Consider the following 24,052-nt stretch of genomic DNA (forward strand, 5'->3'; position numbering starts at 1 on the left):
TGATGATAGCCTAAACAAAAATCGATCTTAGAGAAACACCTAGAACCCTAAAGCTAGTCAAATAGGTCATCAATTCTAGAAAGAGGACACTTATTCTTCACTGTCAGCTTATTTAACTGACGACAATCTAAACATATTCATATAGATCCATCTTTATTTTGCATGAAAACCATAGAAGCACCCCACAGAGAGATACTAGGATAAAATCAAGAAGATCTTTCAATTGCTTCTTCAACTCTTTTAATTCAACTGGTGCCATTTTATAAGGAGGAATAGAACTAGGATGAGTATCCAATAGAAGATTAATCCTAAAATGTATTTCCCTATTGGGAGGAATTCCAGGAAGAACATCGAGAAAAACTTTAGGAAAATCACTAACCACAGGGACAGATTGGAAAGAGGAACCCTCATAATTAGTATCTTTAACTTGAACTAGATGATACATAAACCCTTTTTAAATTATTTTCTAAGCTCTAAGATAAGAGATAAACCTCCCTTTGGGTACTAAGAAACCCCCTTGCCATTCTAAAACTAATTTATTAGGAAAACAAAAACTGATCTTTTGGGTGCTACAATTTATAGAAGTATAGCATGAATGAAGCCAATCCACCCCTAATGTAACATTGAAATCCACCATATCCAACTCTATCAAATCCACCAATGTCTCCTTATGAAAGGTGGAACAACCTCTATAGATATTTTTAGCAACTATAGAATTACCCACCAGAGTAGAAACATAAAAAGGGGTCAAAAATATTTTTAGGACCAAAGGCAAAATGCATAGCCACATATGGGGTCACATAAGATCGGGTAGAACTCGAATCAAGCAAACAACAAACATCATGGGAAAAGAGTTGTAACATACCAGTAACAATATCTAGGGATGCCTTAGATTCCTGACTAGTAGCAAGTGCATAGAGATGATTTCCACCATTGCCGATACTATAAGTAGCGCCCTTAGGGGCAAGAGCTGAAGAAGTGGCAACTAGAACTTTATAATCCCTAGTTTGAACCATGGATGATGGATAATCTCATTGTATATGGATAAGATGACCATATTTATAGTGCCGATTTCTCCCCTCCTCACAATATCCATGGTAAAACTGGCCACAAAAATGACAAAAAAAATAAGGTGGGGATGACTGAGCTCCACTAGCCTGAGAGTAGGCACCCTATGCCTTAGGACCACTGCTAGCCTTAAAATAAAGATCACCTGAAGTCTTAGGATAAGGACCATGGGCAGATGAATACTAATTTCCCTAATTCTTCTTCTTAGTATACTGTCTACCGTATCTTTCACTGTTCTGCTAAGCTGTACCTTGCTCTGAACATCTAAACTTTTTGCTCTGCCTCTCCACAATCTCCCCCTGCTTCTTCTTTTCATGCTCTACGTGCTGCATATAAACTACCATCCTTGAGATGCCCATATTATTATTCAATATAGCAACCTTATACTCTAACACCAAGTCACGGGACAAATTAAAAGTTAAGTTCCTCATTCCGGACCTTATGTTAGACACCAACTCTAGTGCATAACGAGCCAACTACTGAAACTTCAAGGCATATTCCTTAACACTCATCTTTTCCTATAAATTTTTTAGCCTTAGCTTCCCCCAACTCCTGAGGAGAGATATAATCAAGAAAAATACCTGAAAAGTCATCCCACACTGCCTGTTTATCTTCATCACCTCTCATTGAATCTCATTCCTCATACCATTGGTAAGCTACATATTTTAACCGATAAACAACAAACTCCACACCCTCTACATCAATATCATACATCACCCTAAAGATTTTCTCCATCGTATCAATAAACCCTTAAGGATCCTCCTCAACCTTAGAGCCTCTAAAGATTGGGGGATTCAACCTTATGAACTGGCCAACCCTGGTGACCTCTGATGAATGAGCAACATAACCAACATGATCAGACTGACGAGATTGAAATGCCACTAATTGGGTAAAAATATGAATATACTAATAGGACTTTGCATTAGAGATATATCCCTAAGGTGACGGAGCATAAGTGTCACTAACCTGAAAGCTTCAGGAGAGCTAGTAGGGACCGGTGGAAACACGTGAGTGGTACAGTCAGGAGCAGAGACCCTAGACTGGGTCTGTACTCCATAAACAGGGTGAGTCCCCTCCACATTCTCTTTAGGTGGGACAGAATTCCCAGCAGAGTTTCTACCACCGTCAGATCTATGGGGAAGTATGATATGAAATACGATAAAGTTAGGAGTTAGAAAAGTTTCATAACACTAGACTCTACATCCGAAAATAGAACTCAAGTAAGGAAAATATTCCTAAATACCTTGTAGCATCCCTGTTATAAGTGTGGCGCGCTACACATCCAAAAAGGGACTCTACTCAATATTATTTTGTGGACACCCAACGACCTTGAACCCTGATACAAAGCTTGTCATGACCCAAACCACAACCTAGTCATTATGGGTATCTCAAGACCACCATAGACCAAAGACCACCCCTTAGCCTAATCTTAAGAGCATAATAATCATATCATAATTAAGCGGGAGCCAATTAAGATAGTAATAAAATATAAATAATTCAAATAAAATTCTATGAGTCAGAACTAATTATCCAACCCACACTTGTCCACAAAAGCCTCTTAAAACTCAAATATCAAAATAAGTTGGGACATGCCCCCGACTATGATAAAAATGATCCAAATGAAACACTAGAATAGTAATAAAATTAGTGAAATAACAGGGCCTTCCGAAAGATGGAAGCTCACCACTTCACAACAAATCCACGAGAGTACTCAGACACCTAATGTTGCAAAGGAGTAACAAAAAAACCCTTTAGACCCTAAATCATGAAATGATGTAGTGTCCAGGGATAATCAGTGGGATAAGCACTGGCATGTAACTTAGCGAAAATGATAAAATAATATAATTACAAAAATTTAGTCATAAACTATATGCACCACATTTATATATATATAAATATAGGATGCTGGGATAAGGATAAGGGTCATAAACATGAGGGTTTAAAGATTTAACCTGAACTGTATAGCTCGATCCATCCTAAAGGCACCCATTGGATAATTTGGGTTCAACTCCCCCTGATGAAAGAGCTCGGTACGTGGTAGTTGTACGAACTGAGGAAAAATCAAGGAGAAACTAAATCCAACAAGGAAATAGCCATCCTAAAATATATATCAAGTGTGCACTAAGAACACAGTCATATAGACCCCCAACTCTGGCAAACATGGTCTACAGTGTTCGTCCTCACTGGACTTACACCTTCACGGTAAGCTACATAATTCCCTTTAAGCCCACATTAACACAATTTGCACATACACTCATCCATTAACCCAAGAGTCACTCGTTAAGGCATTTACCACTTGGTATCATCATACCAGTATGCTTGCAGGCTAATATATTATGTCAAACTAATTCACATAACCAAATTGACTCCTAAGTTCTATTAAAAATCCAATCCCTGGCCATCAGGGCCATCCGAAACAATTTTTATATCCATTTATCCTTTACTGAAATGCAAAGAGTTTAAAACAAGTTAAACCATGCAATTTTTCATGTTCAAAATAACTTTACAAGGTGGGTTGGGGTTAATGCAATTATCAAGATAAAATTCCATCACTTTGGGGAAACCCATCTTCCCCATTCCAACCATTAATAAAATGCACCAATTCAGTCCCAAAATCATCAACTTAAGCTTGGATAATCAATTTAAATCATGAGACAAGTGATTCAAACAATAACCATCAAAAACCCGCAACCACAATTTTAAACCCATCATTTAAATCACATCAAAATTTATCCATAAATGCCACAATGTAAAATTAAAGTTAGGTAAAGAGAAACATGCTTGAAATACACAAGGAATTGAAGACAATTGAAGTTTGGAGCCCAGAATAGTGATTTTTTAGGAAACCCTGGAGTTTTCTTGGGTTTTGAATTTAAGAGAGAATGAATGGTGTTTTGATCTTTAAAAACTTAAAGGAAAAAGTTATTTTATATTTAAAGGTCATACAAGGGGTAATTATACAAAAACCCCCTCACCGCAAGTGAAAAAAAAACAAAACTAGATGAATTTAATAGAGCAACATGGCACGGCCTTATCGTAGAGGTTAACCTACGTGCCACGCTAATATCGCAGACCCTCACTACCTCGGAGTTTCAAAATGACCCTGAACCCCTTCCAAAACTTTCCAAACTTTTCCCAACTACCCTTTTAACATACCTAAACAAAATTAACATAATTTAATTTAAAAATCAACATTACTAATACAAGAGGGTCAAAAATAAAATGATCAAAATTTTAAAGGGTCTTACAAGGGTAGTCCAGGAATGAATTAGTTAAAGGTTATATGATTTTGAGTTGTTTTCTTGATATATTAGATGATTTGGAATCCATAGAATTTTTTAAAAGTGAATTTGGGTGAGTAAAACTCCAAATGTTGAATTTGACATAAAGAGGTTGGCTTGGAATGTCAAAATCTAAGGGTGTGTTGTGAAAATGACAAAATTGGGAGAAATTTTAAGTTTCTACCCTCCTTACCCCACTATAGAAAGTGATAGGCCTTTATCATTACATCACAATAGTGGATTTATTTGTGCTATAGTGGATTATTTCAACTATAGTTGGGTCAGCTTTGGTCCTGTCATAGCGGAAGGATCCTATTATAGTGAGGCCTCTACAGTGGAATAGGACCGCTATATTTGTATATATGCTGATTAATGCAATAAATACCCTAAAATGTTACTTTAATTCCACTTTCATTTTTGGGGATAGTTATGGCAATTTGGGTCCAATTCCACTTATTTTTCATCAAAATTCTTCGTAAAGGTAGGTTAACCCCTTTCATTAATTATTTTTTTGATTATTATCTCATAGAATCACTAGTTTACAAATCTTGGGGAGGATTTAACTTGACCTAACTATTTTTTCTTGTGCAATTAAGTGAATTAGGTAGAAAACCCATGGATTTTGGTTAGACACTGTTAAAATACCATTGCATGTTTATAATGCACAATTGTAATCATGAAATTGGTAGGATTAAGGTGGAATAATGATAGTAAAGGATCTAGAATGAGAGGAATGATCATGTATTTGACCTTGGAGGTTATGGAATTATATTTAATCCATGCATGCACTAGGTCATTGTCTGAATAGTGATCATGTGATTATTTCTAGACCATAATCAAGAGGAAATTGCACAAAAAGGCAAAACTCAAGTTCAGTAGAGTGTTACAATCTTGGATTGAGGTAGTTCATGGTTTAATGTAGTTGAAACCCAACATGATTTCTGTGTATATATTAAATATTTCTTTGTATATTTATTACAATATATGTTTTGAGAAAGTAAATAGTAAATTGATATCCGATGTGTTAATCACATGAAATGAGGTTGTATTAAAAGCTTATTGGTTTTAGAAGTTTGGTTATTTTTTTCATTATGGGTGTGAATTTAGTGATATTTGTTGATTATTGTGGGATATACCGATATTTCAAAATCTTTACAGAATTTATATTGTTAGTGTAGGATATACCGGTACTTGGACATCTTTACAAAAAAATGGTTGATATATGATTGTCAAGCACTAGATGTCTAAGATTTGGTACATAGACAAGATCTCGTCACCTGCAGGTCATAACTAGTAGGAGATCATAAGACCCTTAGCATTTATGTACAAGGTATTGGTGAGTGTAATGGTTCCTTGAGTGAACCAAGTTTATGTATTGACTTGTTATATTTGGTTCGTTGAGTGAACCAGGATTTATGATTATTGTCATTATTGTGTTAGAATGGACCATTGAGTGGTTTGGGCAAAATTTACAAATGATTGACATATCTCTATTTTCCTATCTACTTATGTATTTGAGTCATGGTGTATTGACATGGATTCTTGCCAGTAGTCATGGTCTTGACTTGAGTTGTTATTTTGACTTGTACTTGATTGAATTATGTAGTGTTGTTGAAAAAGTTTGTGTCATAAACTTGAGGTATAATTGCATGGTAGCTATTTATAGTTGTTCTTGTTTTACTAAGTTATGATTTCTTGTTCACATTTCTTATTTTGGGTTAGTTGATAACCTTATCAGTACACCGTTGTTCTTGGATACCGATACTATACGTGTTCTTCTTTTTGTTGAGTGTAGAGCAGTTTTCAATGATTGCATCAAGACCTCAGATTTAAAACATATTGAATTTCGACTCAAGGGTGAGCTACATCTTCTGGGCAGCCATGATTCATCTGCTTAATTTCTAACCCATTTATTTTGGACCCGAATATTTTAAGTTGTTTTAGATTGAACCCTTTTATTGACATTATAGTGATTTTGGTACAATGACTTTCATATTATAAGAGATTATTTTATAATTTCATAATTCCGCACTTGATATTTTTGTTAGGACACATTGAGACATAACTTATTTAAGGAATTAATTAGTTTATTCCAAGAATTTTCTAAGTGTTGGGTTTGGTTAGTTAGGTGGAATGATTCTCCCCCTAGAGGGTTAGTAGGGTTCCGCTCGTGATAAATTTGGGTCATTAAAAAGTTTGTATTCTATCCCAAGACTCGTTGATATCACTATACCAAAATGGATCTAATAGAGTCTTGCAAAATAGTACGACGACATTTGTACATTTCTTGAAGAGGTTATAAGACTTTTGGAAACTATCATTATTTTTTGCATTTGTGCGATAACTTGATTTCAATTTGTATCTGGTGATCCAAATTGTGTCTGTCATGACCTAATTTCTTAGGTCATGATGGTGTTTACTATAATCCACCAGTAGGCAAGCCAAACCCATAGGCCGGAACGGCTAGAAATGGACTACCCAAACATATATAGAAAAGCATGCAGAACCAATGTAAAAAAGAACAAATACCTAATATAGCCCAAAACCTGGTGGTATCAGTACAAGATCTGCTAGTATAATAAGTGTACAAAAGTGAAATATCAAAGGAATTACACTGATATAATTTAATTATCTCCGAGTACAACATAGAGACTAGTCTAATACATAAGAGGGATGTAAGTAATACTTTGAATGCCAGGAGCTCACTCTAAGTCTCCCAACCATGGTTATTCCCCATGACGTACACATCAACACTGATAACCCTTACAAATTTTGTGCATGCTGCAAAGTGTAGTATGAGTACCAAACAAATAGTACTCAGCAGGCAACTGCCAACTGAGCTCCAAAGATAAAGCAAATATACGTAGCATATAAACAGAATGGAAACTACACCCAAGAGTCCATTGATCATATAACAAAGCCAATAGGATAATAAGGAAATTCTATCCTATTCATGTTCTAGAGACTAACATACTAAGGCTAAAAAATATCAATAATGAACTATCCTATTCCATCCATACTCAGAAACCTCAACACTATACCGTATATCCATGGCCAATATATGAATGAAGGATGAAAGAAGATCATATATCTATATACAAGTCCAAGGGATGAATATATAATATGAACAAAGGAAGAAAGGGATATACGGAAATACTATAGCTACATATATCTAGATGTACATATATATTAATATAAGGTCAACCCGAAGTACAACCTAGATCATCATATCTTTATTTAAGGCCTCATTATAATCCTTTCTGGATTTATTACTAATAGCTTCGAGTTTCTAATCCATTTAGTCTCATAATGAATAAATCACAAATTATAATGAAATCCTAAGACAGAGGAGGCCAGAATCATACCTTAAATCTCGATACCAAATCAATGAATAGTCTTTTATCAGCTAGACATACAATGATAATAACAATGATAATAGCAATATCACTAACAACGTGAGTAACAGGCTATTCCAAAAAATGAGATACCTATCCGAGCCTATGCCTAGCCCTAATGCCCTAGGCTCAAAAAGTTCAATCAGTATACAACAACATAAGACATTGTCATCACTTATATCTATGTATCCCTCCTATACAAGCTGGTAAACATAGGCGCCTACTAGTGATAGGCGATGCACATGCAGGTTTGAATGCAACAGAATTCACAATACCATAGCCATAATCATTATCATAACCATCATCATCATCGTCCTCATCATAATCATCCTCCGGCCTTGACGAGTATATATATATATATAAATGCCACACATAGGGATAGCTGGACTCGAATTGATAAATATACACATAGGAACATCAATATAATCATATTTCAGCCTTGTCGGGTATCAATATTGTCATCATAACATCCTCCAACTTTTTCAGGTATCATCAGATTATCATAATATCCTCCCACCTTGCACAGTATCATCACATCATCATAATATCCTTCGGCCTTGCCAGGGATCATCATATCATCATAGTATCCAAATAAATGTCAATAATAGAAAGCGAGCCCCACGAGGGCTAAAGTAAAGTGCAAGCTCCATAAGGGCTAAATTAAAGAACAAACCCCCAGAAGGGTTAAAGTAAATAGAAATAAAAAGGGAAGAAAGATAGAGTATACTTCCATAATCCATCACTCATTATAAATATCACATTATCAAAAAACATATATACATATTATGAATATTATAACTTTCATCAGATTTTACCCATAATTTATATTATCAATCCAATGTCTTTCTCTGTCCTATATTGAAGAGATATGTATCTGGATTTGATAGGTGCACGGGCTCAAGTCGTGGATAAATGTGTATTTGGATTTAATAGGTGTACGAGCTCAAGCCATGGATAAAAGAGTGTAAATCCGTAAGTTTGTTGCCCAGAGTGAACTTCGGGACTAAATTATTATAAAAGTATAGAAAGGGATGAAATCTTTCACGTTAGGAGTAATTAGTAATATCAAATCATATACCAGAACTTATCTCGGTCAAGTCTTTAAAACATCATTATTAACCTCTTTTACATATAAGTTATTCATTTAAACAAGCATTTTATATTAGGAAGAATACCCTTTTAAGGTAGAAGGTTGACTTTAACCCTTAGGTTGTGACAACAACAATAAGATCATAATCAAATCGTAATCATATCAATCATCAATGCAACGATCATGAATGTACCAAATCTATGCATGGCATCCCCAGTATTCGTACAATAGAACCATGTGCATTAATATATTAATAAACTACAATCACATCCTTTACAATGATTGACACATTCCAGAGGGTCAACTTATATCATAATATGGCCTTGGACTCAATAATGTGTCCCGTACAATAATAACCTTATTATCACGACCTTTGGATCACATACATAATAGTACCCATATAAATATCACATTTATATATCATCTCATTTTAAATAAGTCATAGCATATTTATGAGGCATAATATCTCTATAAGCCATAAGGCATATCTATAATCATCTCATATCTAGGAGGCATAATATATGAATAAGCATCTCATATCGAGGAGGAATCTCATACCTAGGAGGAATAATATATTAATAGATATCTCATATCTAGGAGACAGATCACTTCTATAGGTCATATATCATGACTATGAGGGATATCATCTCTAAAGTCCAAATATTATATCTAAGAGGAAATAACATCTTTAAAGGCCATTAATCATAATCTGGGAAAGTCATCACAATTTGCAATCCATGAAGTAAAATTATTTTATAGGCTCGATAGAATCAACTAGGCCTAACATCTGCAACTAAGTCCACAAGGGCTAACACAAGTCTTGGCCTAAGGTGGGCCGAAAGAACCCGCTTCTAATACTCAATTTCCATATTTAGGAAATTTATACCCCAAACTATGCTATGGTATATAGTTTGACTTCTAGATGTCAAGTAAGCCATAACCAAACCTAAGATAGGAATTTTGTCTAGAAATAAGGGCACTTAAGTCATCTCTACTGAAATTACTGTTTTAAGATCACTAGACTAGCCCAACTAAGGTTAATCATACTAACCATGATTCCAATCACTTAAACCACATCCCAAATCCAGTATCATATCATATCCATGCTACAAATTAGTTCAATCCAGAGAGAAGGCAATAGGTTTCAAAAAGGACATCAAGCATTTTAACTTACGTGTTCAAACCCTCATCTAATCCCCAAACTTCAATATTTAATACTAAGTCATTCTACCAATAATAAAATTTAACATTCACATTCACACACAATATATAACATGCTTCATCATAAGAATAAGAGTTGACAGAGGCCTACCTCAAAGTCGAACTACAAAACCTTACATCATTCACCAAACTACCATCTTCACTTCACAATCCTAAAATGCCATTACACAATCAAAATCATAATCTACGCGTTAGTAGAAGAAGAACAATACTATATTTCACTATTATGCTTCGGGTCCAAAAACGACACCAAAAACTCCAAGTGGGTCCCACTTATGAAAATCACATTTTCAAGGTCAACCCAATATGATATCAATCCCATGGAATAAAAAACCCTCAAAAATATATAAAAACAAGCAAACTTTGGGATAAAATCAAGCCCTAAGAGGATTTGGGGTTTTGGGTAAAAAAAAAAAGAAATTCATCAATAAAGTGATGAAATCTTTCTTTAATTCGAATGATAATCATGATAAAAGATGTTAATCAAGCTCCTAAGTTACATACAATACTTAATTTTGAGTTGCCACACTCATTAAGGTCTTTAGAATTTTGAGTTGCCACACTCATTAGGGTCTTTAGATCTCAAGAATGAGTGAGAAATGGCCAAAATCATGACACTAGGGTCCATTTTTAGCCCCTTCAGGTACAGAGTTTTGCTATCGCAGTCCTAGGGAGCGCAATATCATGATTGCGATCACATTTGGTCCCTGTGTGATTGCATATACACCAACACTAACAAAGTCAAAAACTTGTTTTTGACCCTCGAAACTCATTTTTGCAAATGAACTATGTAACCCTACTAAATTTGACGTTCCAAACGCGTTGGTGAAGTCAGATTTTCCATATAAGGTTGTTTAGACCAAATATGGGTCCCATATTCATATCTTATGGTTTTTTTAGCTTTTTGACCAATAGGTAAAAAATAACTCGGGTGCATTGGAACCCAAATCGAAGGTCCACTTAGCCTAAAATCGATATTTTGGAGCTCCTAGCACAGTCAAAATTTGCATCTGAGATTGTTTAGCTAAACTTTTCACTTGGTGACCATTTGGAACCAACGAAGACTTCAAAATAGGGAATGGGCTTTAAAAACCAAATGACCTGCCTGGTAACCAAACTGTCAGTCCTAGGCTAGGGGTGGGCACTTGGTATTCGGTTCGGTATTTTTGAAGTTCGGGTTTGATAATTTGGTAATCGGTATTTTAGAGTAGATACCACACACCATACTTTAAATCATCGGTTTGGTAATTCGGTAATTGGTAAATTAAGCTTCAGTTCGGTACGGTATTGGTAATGTCATATTAAAGTTGGAGGTTTGCAAACTAAGTTTAAACTTCAAAAAATATAATTTAATAGAAACGCTATTTAATATTCTTTTTTGTGCTTTTTATGCATATATTATCAAGGTTAGGGATGGCAATGGGGCAGTGTGGGTTTTAACCTATGCGATGCGGTGCGGTTGTAGGGTGAGTTAAAATAAGTTTTTTTTTAAATGGTGTGGTACGGTGCGGGTTGCGGGTATATACGGATTTAAATTTAAAAAGCTAAAAATTAGTATTATTCTCGTAAATATACTTAAAATGATATGTGTTCTTTACTTAAATTTTTATGATACTTAAAACGACGTGTATAAGACTACAAATAAATAATTTAATAGTTTTTTTAATAGCTCTATTCATTTTAATTAAAATATGATATTCGATCATTACTTGTACACATGATACTTTTTGAGAATTTCTTAGTAAAAAGTGATATTATAAAATTAATTATTATTTCCTAGTTGTAGGTTTGAAATATTATGACTTTTAATGGAGTTACAATTTTTTCAAAAAAAATAAAAACAAAAACATGGGGTGGTACGGTGCGGGTATGAGTGTGGGGCGGGTTATTTGGGTTTAAAGGTGATGCGGTGCGGTGCGGTGCAGTTTTAATACTTGTGGGTTTAGAAAAAACCTGCATCACAACCGTACCGCATCGCACCATTGCATCCCTAATCAAGGTCCAAGAGATTCTTTGGAATGACTAATACTATTGTATTTTGGGTTAGTTAGAAATATCGTATTATATATATATATATATTTATAATAATTCAATATACGGTAAATACCGAATACCAAACGGTATTAATATCTTGTACCAAAACCCAGTCCTGAATATCAAAATACTAAAATTTTACTCCCAAATTCCATACCAAATATCAAATTACCGAATACCAATTACCAAAATTTTTGATTCGGTTCGGTATTTGGTTTTCGATATTTTATACCCATCTCTAGTCCCAGCAAGTCATAAATGACTTGGGGAAACTATGAAGAAGCTCAAACGGTGAAAATAAATGTAATTATGCATAATGATAGGAAGGGTCATTACAATATCCACTATTAAAAGGACTTTCATCCTAGAATGTCAAAAAATAGAAAGAATCTCAAAAGCTCGAAAGGATGAGTTACTGGGCGCACATGCTCCGAGCATGACTTCCCATATAACCTTCACGAAGAGAGAAAACTTCCAAGGGATTTCACCACAGACTTCTCTTTTTCAACCACCACTCTCACTTCACTTCCAAATAGTTAAAACCTAATTTACACCATTAACTAGCCTCCAACTGAACATAAAAAGTTGCTGCATGCAATTCTGAACCACAATAGACTAATACCATCTTGATACCCGCACAAATCAACAAAGGCTCATCCAAGCCAAAACCAACCCAAGACACGAGTCATACAACCGACTCTAAATCCAAATATAATCTTCCTTTACTAGTACACACCTTCTATCTACTCCAAACTAGGAGAAAAATTACCTGAGTCATGTCCGTGCAATCTCATAATAGAGAACTCAAAGAATTGAAGTTGATCCACTAAAAGCCCATATGACAAACATGAGAATAATCCATTAAGGCACTATTTGGGTACACAAATAGAGGAAATCAAGGAATACAATCTATGCCAATGCTACAGCTAGTCCGGTTGATAATCAAACTAAAATCCAGAAGATCAAGGAGTAACTACTCATCACTAGAAAATCCATTCTAGGACCCATCAACCGAGAATAAAGCCATACTAAATCTAACTCGAGTATGTTACTCTCACTAAGCATGTCATCAAAAATTCCCAAAGAAAATTAGAAACTAAAGGCCAAAGCTAAAAGAACCACTACCGAGTCCATGTGCCATCATCTTAACACTTAGTAGCTATAATCCATCCGAAGCCGAAAAGACTAAATAGGTAGCTACGGAGTAGGATCAACCAGCCGATAAATGAAATTCTAACTGAGGTGAATCTAAAAACAAAGGCTGCACTCAGTACCACAACTCTAAGTTGAAATATCTACACCAAGGCTGAACTGCTCGATCTTCAACTACCCAAATCAAACTTAAAGACGGGTAGGCATCCATATTCCAAATTTATCATAACTTCCACATCGTCATTCCAAGGCATCAAATCAATACTGAGGCAATAAGTCTATACTTTTGCCAACTACTCAAATTGACTTTTGCATCCAAATCTTACATATCAAAGCTAACTCCTACTGAGCCCAAATTAGGACACAGCTGAAGAATAAAAATCTCCATTGGGATAACCATCAACTGAAAATACAAATCACAAACTCTATATCATCTAGAGGGAATGAAATATAGACACAGAACAAAATTCATGCCAAATGATGAATCACTGGATGAGGATGCAAATAACCCACTCCATAACTGCTGGAGGGCATGAACTATAAAACCATACTCAAAACTCCCAAGGCTACAAACCACACTAGTAAAGGGAAAAACTTCTAAAAAATCAAAGAAGGGCAACTTAAGCCAAAACTAACCAGTCCAATACCCTATCTCAGCAAAAAATAGTCATAGAAATATATCATTAAGGAGAAATACTTCACCATGCCTCATTAGGCCATGCAAACTCTAAAATGAGGATTTCCTGAATCCTCTCAAGAATTACACCATTGAAGAAGAAATAAAACAATCTCGAAACCAAGGTCAAAGTCAAGACCACCACTAGAAAATCTACAACTCAAGATGAAGAACTTCTAATTTTCCAACTCAAGAAGCGACCACAAGAAAGGCCATCAGCCTTTATCTTTCCAACTCTACTTAACACATAACCATATCACAATAAGAAAGGATTATCCAATCTCCATACTAAAAACAAACGTCAACCATCACACAGGAACGAATCTAATAAGTCTAAGATACAAACTTAGGGCATCTCAATCCCAAAGCCTAACCCACTATCGGGCGATGAAATTGCCACAAATAAAGAACGGACCCAAAACTAGTCAAGCTCAAAACGGGCTATATATAAAGGTATAGTCAATGCAAAAGCCTTCACAACCTAGAAAGCAAGTATAAGAATTTCCAACTCTAGATTGGGCAATATAGCTAAATTACCAATTTAAGAACCATACACAACCACAAAATATCAAATTACCTTTGATACCATAATACATTCTTGAGTCATTCTAACACAGCTAACCAAGAGAGTAAACAATCAACCTCATCGCGCTATGGGAAAGAAATTATCAAATCGATCTATATCTACTCAAGCCACAAAATAAGACCACAAAGAATGAAATTCTAACTAGATAACACTAGTATAAATAATTACCTAACAAGGATCAATTACATCTCATAATAATATCAAATAATATCAATAACCTCAAGCAGTGATAGCAATAGCAACAACAATATCAACATCAATATAATGAATAGGCTACCAAAATAAACATCACTATCATGTATGACTCAAGTGCCACAATAAGGACAATGTGCCAAGATAAATAAGACTCGAACCCAAAAGCTACACTCATAGGGGAAAAATATCAATATAAATCTATTCTATCCACTACTAAAAAAATAAACCATGGAGTGATCACATAATTACGAATTTAATAACAAGGCATACAATGACCAATATGAACTCATCAAGGCATATAATAATCAATGGATATGAAAAATCTCAATGTAAATAATAAAAGATAAATACAAGAAATAAAAGCATGCCTATCATGGTGAAATCTGCAATCACATGCCTAACGACCACAAGAAGAATAAACCTGGATGAGTCCAAACTTAGACCGACTGGCTAAATCATTAATTGAGGCACTAAGAAAACTATATCTAACTGAAAATGCCATAACATCACGAGGCTGATCTGAATCAGCTAGAATGACTAAAAATTCCATGCTGAGGATACTCCCTAGACAAGTAACGATCTTTCTACAGTAGTAACAAACTCTTAAGGCTTTAAATTTGGAGAGCAAAATGATCTAAGCCTAAATGGCTGGCCAATTGACACTAAGAGCAAACTCTAGTAGAATATCTATCATTCTCGTAATCATAACCCATCTCAGAAACTCTAGGATGGCAGTGCTAACTCTATTCGATCACTAACTCACATTTGGGGCACTCTCTGAACCCACGTCTCATCTCACTTTAACTAAAATAATCTCTCGGATGATAATACCAATAACATTATACTAATGGCATGGCCTCTTGCCACCACCTCCAGACGTCCCAACACATTCTCTCTTCTTGGCCCTCATATAATCCACTACCTGATAAAAATAATATCCAACTTCTATAAAGTGATTTGATGCCAAATAGAGTGGCAATGATAGTCCTTCAACAAATCTATGCACCAAGTATAGCTAAAAGAGATATGGATAAGGAAATGCCTAGCCCATTTGGGAAATCCAATCCCGTACTCAGAAACTGGTAAAGAAACCAGATGAACACCAATAGACCAAACTTTGGGCTAGGAACTGCTCGATGATTATTATGTCATCTATGGATAAGAGGGATCTATAACATAATTTAGATCCCCAATGTTGAACCATAAAGGGCTAAAGTATTCATGAGCTCAACTAGAGCCTAAGCTGGCCGCAAATCCTTTTTAGCTAATACTAAAAGTCTTCGACATCCATCTCTGACTCTCTTCTTTGATGCTGCGCTGAAGCTCTAAAAACACATACTGAAGTCTCATCCACATCTGTCAACAATGTTGCATCATTCTTTGGGGATAGAATATAGTTAAAAAATGTATTAGAGGTTCATATCAATGTGGACACATGATAAGGAGTCAAGAAGTGAATTTCTTAAAATATCCCTATATCATTCTAATGATAGGTTACAAATATCTCTGCACTGATCCATAGGACTCTACTAAACACTAAGCTCTTGTACTAACATACCGGTGAAAACCTGACACTGATACCAATTGTCACGACCTAATTTCCAAGGTCATGGTGCCTACTATAACCTACCGGTAGGCAAGCCAAACCCGTGGTTCGAAGCAGCTAGTAAAAGAGTGCCTAAACATATGTAGAAAATAATGTGGAATCAATGTAAATAAAGAACAAATACATAATATATACCTAAACTTGATAGTATCAGTACAAGAGTTGCTAGTATAATTAGAGTACAAAAGTGAAATATCAAATAAATTATACTAATACAACTTATCTTCAAATACAACATAATGACTAGTCTAATACAAAGAGGAAGCTAAGTAATACTCTGAATATTAGGAGCTCTCTCTAAGTCTCTAAACTATGGCTAATCTGCACGATGTACACATTAACGATGGTAGCCCATACTATGATCTGTAGGCTACAGAAGTGTAGTATGAGTACCAAATGAATGGTACTCAATAGGCAACTATCAATTGAGCTTCAAAGAAAAAGCAGATTTGCATAGCATATAAATGAAATAAAAACTACTCCTAAGAGTCCAGTGATCATATAACAAAGCTAATGGGATAATAAGGATATTCTATCCTATTCATGTTATAGAGACTAAACATACTAAGGTTAAGAAAATATCAAGGATTAACTATCCAATTCCAGCCATACTTAAAAACCTCAACACTATATTGTATATCCCTGACCAATATACGAATAAAGGACGACTGAAGATCATATGGCTATATACAAGGCCAATGGATGAATAAACAATATGAATAAAGGAATAAAGGGATATACGGTAATACTATAGGTTCATATTTCTAGATATACATATATATAGATATAAGGTTAACCCGAAGTACAACCTAGACCATCATTTCTTCATTTAAGGCCTTATTATAATCTTATCAAGATTTAATACTAACAACTTCAAGTTTCTAAAACATTATTCTCATCATGAATTAATCATGTATAAAAATTAAATAGTAAGACAGAAGAGGACAAAATCATACCTCAAATACTGATACTGAATAGTTAACTAGTTTGTAATTAGCTAGACATACAATGATCATAACAATGATAATAATAATATCAATATCAATGAGAGTGACATGCTATTCCAAACAACCAAATACCTAGGAAAAGCCTATACATGCCCCCACCACCCTAGACTCAGAATGTTGAATAACCATACAACAACATAAGGCATAGTTATCTCCCATATCTATGAGGCCTTCCCATACAAGCTAATAGAATAGGAACATACTAGTGACACGTGCAAAATTATAGAAGATCCCCTTTAAGATCAAATAATTCCATTGAATTGAGTATGATAGGCATTGCGCATGTATGTATGAATGGAATAAAATTTGCAATACCATAACCATCATCACTATCATAACCATCATTGTCATCATCCTTATCATAGTCATCCTCCGGCCTTGCCGAGTATGTGTATATATATATATATATAAATGCCATACATAGGGCTAGCTGGAATCAAATTGATAAATATAAAAATAGACACATTAATATAATCATCCTTAAGCCTTGTCGGGTATTAATATCATCATCATAACATCCTTCAGTCTTGCCAGGTGTCATCACATTATCATGATATCCTTTGGCCTTGTCGAGTATCATCATATCATCATAATATCTAAATCAATGTGAATAATAGGGAGCGAACCCCATATGGGCTTAAGTAAAGTGCAAGCCCCACGAGGGATAAAGTAAAGAGAAAACCCCACAAGGGATAAAGTAAATAGACATAAAAAGGGAAGCAAAGTAGAGTATACTTCCATAATCCATCGCTCATCTTCAATATCATATTATTAATAAGCATATAAACATAATATGAATATTATAACTTTCATCGGGCTTTATCAAAACTTATATTATCAATCCAACATCTTTTTCAATCCCATACCAAAGAGATGTGTATCTGAATATGCTAGGAGCACGATCTCAAGCCGTGGATAAAAGAGTTTAAATCCTTAAGTTTGTTGTCCTGAGTGAACATTGGGACTAAATCATTATAAAAGTATAGAAAGGGTCGGAATCTTTTATGACTGGAGTAATTAATAATATCAAATCATAGACTAGAACTTATCTTGGTCAAGTCTTTAAATTATAATTATTAACCTCTTTTACATATAAGTTATTCATTAAAACAGACATTTATTATTAGGAAGAATTCTATTTTAAGGTAGAAGGCGGCCTTTAACCTTTAGCTAGTGACAACAAGAATAAGATTATAATGTAATTGTAATCATATCAATCATTGATGCAACGATCATGAATGTACCAAATCTATGCATGGCATCACCAATATTCATACAATGGAATATTAATATATTAATAAACTACAATCACATCCTTTATAGGGATCGATACTTCCTAGTTGGTCAACTCATATCATAATATAACCTTAGGCCCAATAATGTATTCAAAATAATTATAACATCATAATCATGACCTTTGGCCCACATATATATTCATAACCTATATCAACATCACATTTATAAATCATCTCATTTTAAATAAGTCATAATGTATTTATGTGGCATAACATCCCCATAAGCCATAAGGAATATCTATAATCATCTCACATCTTGGAAGCATAATATATTAATAAGTATTTCACATATAAGAGTCATCTCATACATAGAAGGAATAATATATCAACCGACATCTCACATCTAGGAGGCATCTCCCTTCTATAAGTTATATATCATGACTATGAGAGATATCATCTCTATAGTCCAAATATCATATCTAAGAGGTACTAATATCTGTAAAGGCCATTAATCATAATCTAGGGAAATTCATCACAATTTGACAAGCCATGAAGTAAACTTATTCTGAAGGTTCAATAGTCTCAACTAGGACTAACATCCCGAACTAATTCCACAAGGGCTAACATAAGTCTTAACCTAAGCTATGCAGGAAAAACCTACTTTTAATCCTCAATTCCCATATTTAAGCAATTTATACCCCAAACTAGGCTAAGGTATCTAGTTCAACTTCTTGATGTCAATTAATCCATAGCCAAACCTAAGATAGGAATTTCATCTAGAAACAAGGGAACTTAAGTCAACTCTACTGAAATTATGGTTTCACGAGCACTAGACTAGCCAAACTTAGGTTAATCATACTAACCATGATTTCAATTACTTAAACCATATCCCAAATCTAGCATCATATCATATCATATCCATGCTATAAATTAGTTTAATCTATAAAGAAGACAATAGGTTTTAAAAAGGATATTAAGCATTTCAACTTATGGGTCCAAACCCTCATTTAATCCCCAAACTTCAATATTCAATACTAAGTCATTCGACCCATAATCCAACTTAACCTTCACATTCACACATAATTTATAATACACTTTATCTTATGAAAAAGAGTAGACAAAAGCCTACCTCAAAGTCGAACCACAAAACCTTACATCATTCACCAAATGCCTATTTTCACTTCAAAATCCCAAATGTCATTACACTATCAAAATTATAATATACGTGTTAATACTAGAATAACGATACCCATATTACACCATTGTGCTTCTGGTCCAAAAATGACACCAAAAATCTCAAGTGGGTCCCACTTACAGAAATCATGTTTCTTAGGCCCCCATAACATGATATCATGCCTATGGAATTAAGACACTCAATATAGGTGAAACTAAGCAAACTTTGGTGTAAAATCAAGCCCTAAGAGGTTTTGGGGTTTTGGGTAAAAAAACAAAGAAATTCATTAACAAAGTGATGAAATCTTACTTTAATTCGAATGATAATAATGATAAAATATGTTTAGCAAGCTCCTAATTCACCCATAAGACTCAATTTTGAGTTACCACAGTCATGACTCTCAAGAATGAGTGAGAAATAGCCAAAATAATAATATTGGGGTCCATGTATAGGGGTATCATAATCATAGTCCTAGGGCCCGCAATCCCACTATTCCAATCACAATAGGTCCTTGTGCAATTTCATATGCATGAGCACCAACAAAGTCAAAACTTGTTTTTAACCCTCAAAAGTTATTCCGAGTCCAATTTTTGCAAATGAACTATGTAACACCACTAAATTTGATATTTCAGATACATTGATGAAGTTGGATTTTTCATCCAAATTCATTTAGACAAAATGTGATCCCACTCACATCTTTTGATTTTCTAACTTTCTGACCAATAAGTCAAAATGAGCTCGGGTTCAATGGGACCTAAATCAAAGGTATAACTATCCTAAAATTGATATTCTGGAGCTACTAGGATAGTCAAAATTTGCATTTGAGATTATTTTACTAAAGTTTCTTCGCAGTGGTGTAATACCTCGTGCTTTTACCTAGCTTAAAATAGATCTAAAAATGTTAAAGACTTGCTTAAAAAGATAAATCCAATTTTATACATATGGAATTTTCAAGATTTTTACTTTTTGTTATGTGGGAAATTGAATAAGCTTCCCATCGATATCAAATTCGCCCACATTCGACACTCGGGCGAAGAGTTAGAGCCTTTTTAGTCTGACAGTGTATCACCTGAGCCATCAGCGTGTCGCAGAGCCAACTTAAATGGCAATTGTCAATTTTGAGTGTTTCCCTGTGATAGTGGCATATCTCACCAAAGTCCCAGTTCATAATTATCCTTTTCCAGGGAATATCTGCGATGTCTCTGCGTCGCGCCAAACTTCCAGGTCGCAAACAAAGTGGAAATACAATAGCTCCGCATCGCACCACCATGCAGATTCCCAATTGTCCAGTTTTAGAGGCTTAGCGCGATAGTGACGCGTCGTGCCAAGGATGAAAATTAGAAATTTTCTAGTTTTTGTGATATTAAATCCCAAGGCCCGTTTGGTCTTTTCTCATGACTTCAATTCTGCCCAATCACGGGATTTAACCCTAAGAGTGCATTATTTGCTCATTTTTCCATTAGTCTTTCAAATTAAAATTAACTCAACTCTAGAACAAGAACCCTAGATCTTAAATTCAAGGTCCAAATCACAAGAACTCTCTATCAATCCTTCCAAATTCATTAACTCAGATATGCATAGTGTTTATTCATGGATTTCTTTCTTCCATGAAGCCCAAGAATCAAGTTTTAAATAATGTATTATGAATATTATGTTATGGGTTGATTTTGTTTATGTGATTGTTGTTGTATGGTTCCCAAGTTGGAATCTCAATGTGTTTTTATGGAATTAAATTAGTATATGAGTTTAAATCCATGAATTGAATAGTTTATGAGGTGTTTATTAGTAATCATACCTGTGCCCTAAGTGGTGCATATAAGGTGTTTGATAAAATGCCTAGAAATCTCAGTATTAGTTAAGTGGTGCATAAAATACCCTAAGTGGTGCATGTAAGGTGTTTAAATTCAGTATCAGTCCAGTACTCAGTAATCTCTATAATATCAGTAATCTCAATAATCTCAGTAATCCAGTAATCTCAGTACTCGAAAATCTCAGAAATCTCAGTCAGTTATTAGATCTCAGTAGTATTTCATCAGTCAATGAATTTCTATGAACTCAGTCTAGTTTAGTTAATTTAATTATGTTCAGTGTTTATTCAAATGGGAATAGGATTTAGCACTAAGTGAACCCAAGGATGAGGATAAACACACTGACAGTTGAGAGTGTGATCCTTAGAAGCAACCCTTACATTCCAAAACTATGTAACCAGCACAGGTTGAGACATCACCACTATAATATGAGGGTTGATGAGGTGGATAAAAACTGTCAGATGAGGGTCCCACCATTCTTTTTTAGGGAGACTGCTAGATAAGGGTCACTCACAGCTTGTCCTTACCAATGGCGCGATATTGACACCCTTATAATTGAGGTTATAGATTGGACCCCAACTCAGCTATAATAGCTTACTAGGGGCATATCAGTTAGATGACGACTTCCTACAGTTTTAGTTATAGAATCAAGAATGTCAGATACAGTCACTCAGTACAGTATGAAACTCAGCTAGTTCAATCAGATTTTAGGACTATCAGATACAGTCACCTAGTTAATAGTTTATAAATTATTCAAAATTCATGTTACCAATATTCAGATTTCAAAACTGTCAGATACAGTCAATCAAACCAGTTCTTCATAATCGAAATTGTCATAAATAATTATTCCTTTATAAGTAATACAACATCAGTTCCTCAGTACTCAATAGACTTAGTCATTTAGTATCCCAGTGATAGTGCTCAGATATTAGAAAATCCACGTTATCAGAATTCGTAAGTCAAACTTATTATGATCTCAGTCATAGTCATGTATTCATGCATGTATTCTCGCGTTCATGTTATTCAGTCAGTTAGTATTGTTCATGCATATGAACCATTACATTAAGCCACCTAACTTGCATACCAGTACATTCAATGTAATAATGTATTTTCTCTATGGTGTTTTATACCATAGGTTTAGAAGCACAAGCTCCCAAGTATCCTTAGTAGATTAGACGTTCACTAGCTAGACTAGCAGTAAGTCCTTATCATTCAAAGATAGCATGATTATTATATTACTTTATTATATTAGTAGTTTAGAGTTAGTTGGGACATGTCCCATCAACTCCAAAGATTTCAGACAGTTTAGAGGCTTTCAGACGACAACATGTTTCAGATAGTTTATTTCAGTTTTGGGTACTATTATACCCCATTAAATACATTATTTTATATTCAGTATTAGTTAAATTTTGAACCTTATATCCTTACAACTTATATTCCACATATTTACAGTATATTATTTAGTGCTCAATTGCAGATATCAGTCATAGGTTAGCTTGTGCTCCTTCGGGGTCATGAGCACCGTGTAGCTTTTCGAGTGCCAGATTTGGGGTGTTATAAACTTGGTATCAGAGCTTAAGGTTCAACAGTGTCCTAAGAAGTCTAAAAAGCCACATCTAGTAGAGTCTTGTGAATGGGTGCGTTGTGCACCACACTTATGTGCAGGAGGCTATGAGATGTCTTAAGAATAGTTTCCTTTCTTTTAGTATTTATGTCATCCCAGTAAGCATAATCTCTAATTAATTTCTCAGTCTTATTCGCTTCTTTCTCTTGCTTACAGAATATGCCTTTCAAGGAGGCTAGAGAAAAGAGAATCAGTAATTAGTCAGCACCTCAGCCTGTTCAGGCAGATCCCCTGGACGAATATATTTCCCATGCAGAATTTAGGACTACATTTACTACTCTAGCTAATTTAGTCAAAACTCAGAATGAATGGCCAACTACTATTCAGGCCAACCTAGTGGCTAATTCAGCTATAACTAGGATTCAGGACTTCACCCGAATAAATCTCCCCTATTCTTTAATTCTAAGTATGAAGAGGGTCTACATGAGTTCCTCGACCAGGTTCAAAAAGTCACAGACATCATGGGAGTGACTTCCAATAAGAGTGCAGAGTTAGCCACTTATCAGCTACAAGATATAGCCTATACATGGTTTAAATAGTAGATAGTAGACAGGGGTGCAGATGTAGAGCCCATAGAATGGGAAGAGTTTGCTACAACCTTTTTAGATTCTTTCCCCTAGAGTAGAAAGAAGCCAAAGTGTTAGAGTTTATAAATATCAGAAAAGCTAGCATGAGTGTAAAAATATACTTCCTCAAGTTCACCTAGTTAGCCAGGTATGCTACCCATGTAGTAGCAAACAGTAGATCCAAAATGAGTAAGTTTGTATCTGGGTTTTTTAGTAGAGTGGTTAAGGAGTGTAGGACTGTGATGTAGATTAAGAAAATGGAAATATCTAGACTTATGGTCCATGTTTAACAGATTGAAGAGCAGAAACTTAAGAAGAAGGAGAGAGAAAATAA

This window comes from Capsicum annuum, chromosome 4 (genome assembly GCF_002878395.1).
Source record: "Capsicum annuum cultivar UCD-10X-F1 chromosome 4, UCD10Xv1.1, whole genome shotgun sequence".
Lineage (NCBI taxonomy): Eukaryota > Viridiplantae > Streptophyta > Magnoliopsida > Solanales > Solanaceae > Capsicum > Capsicum annuum.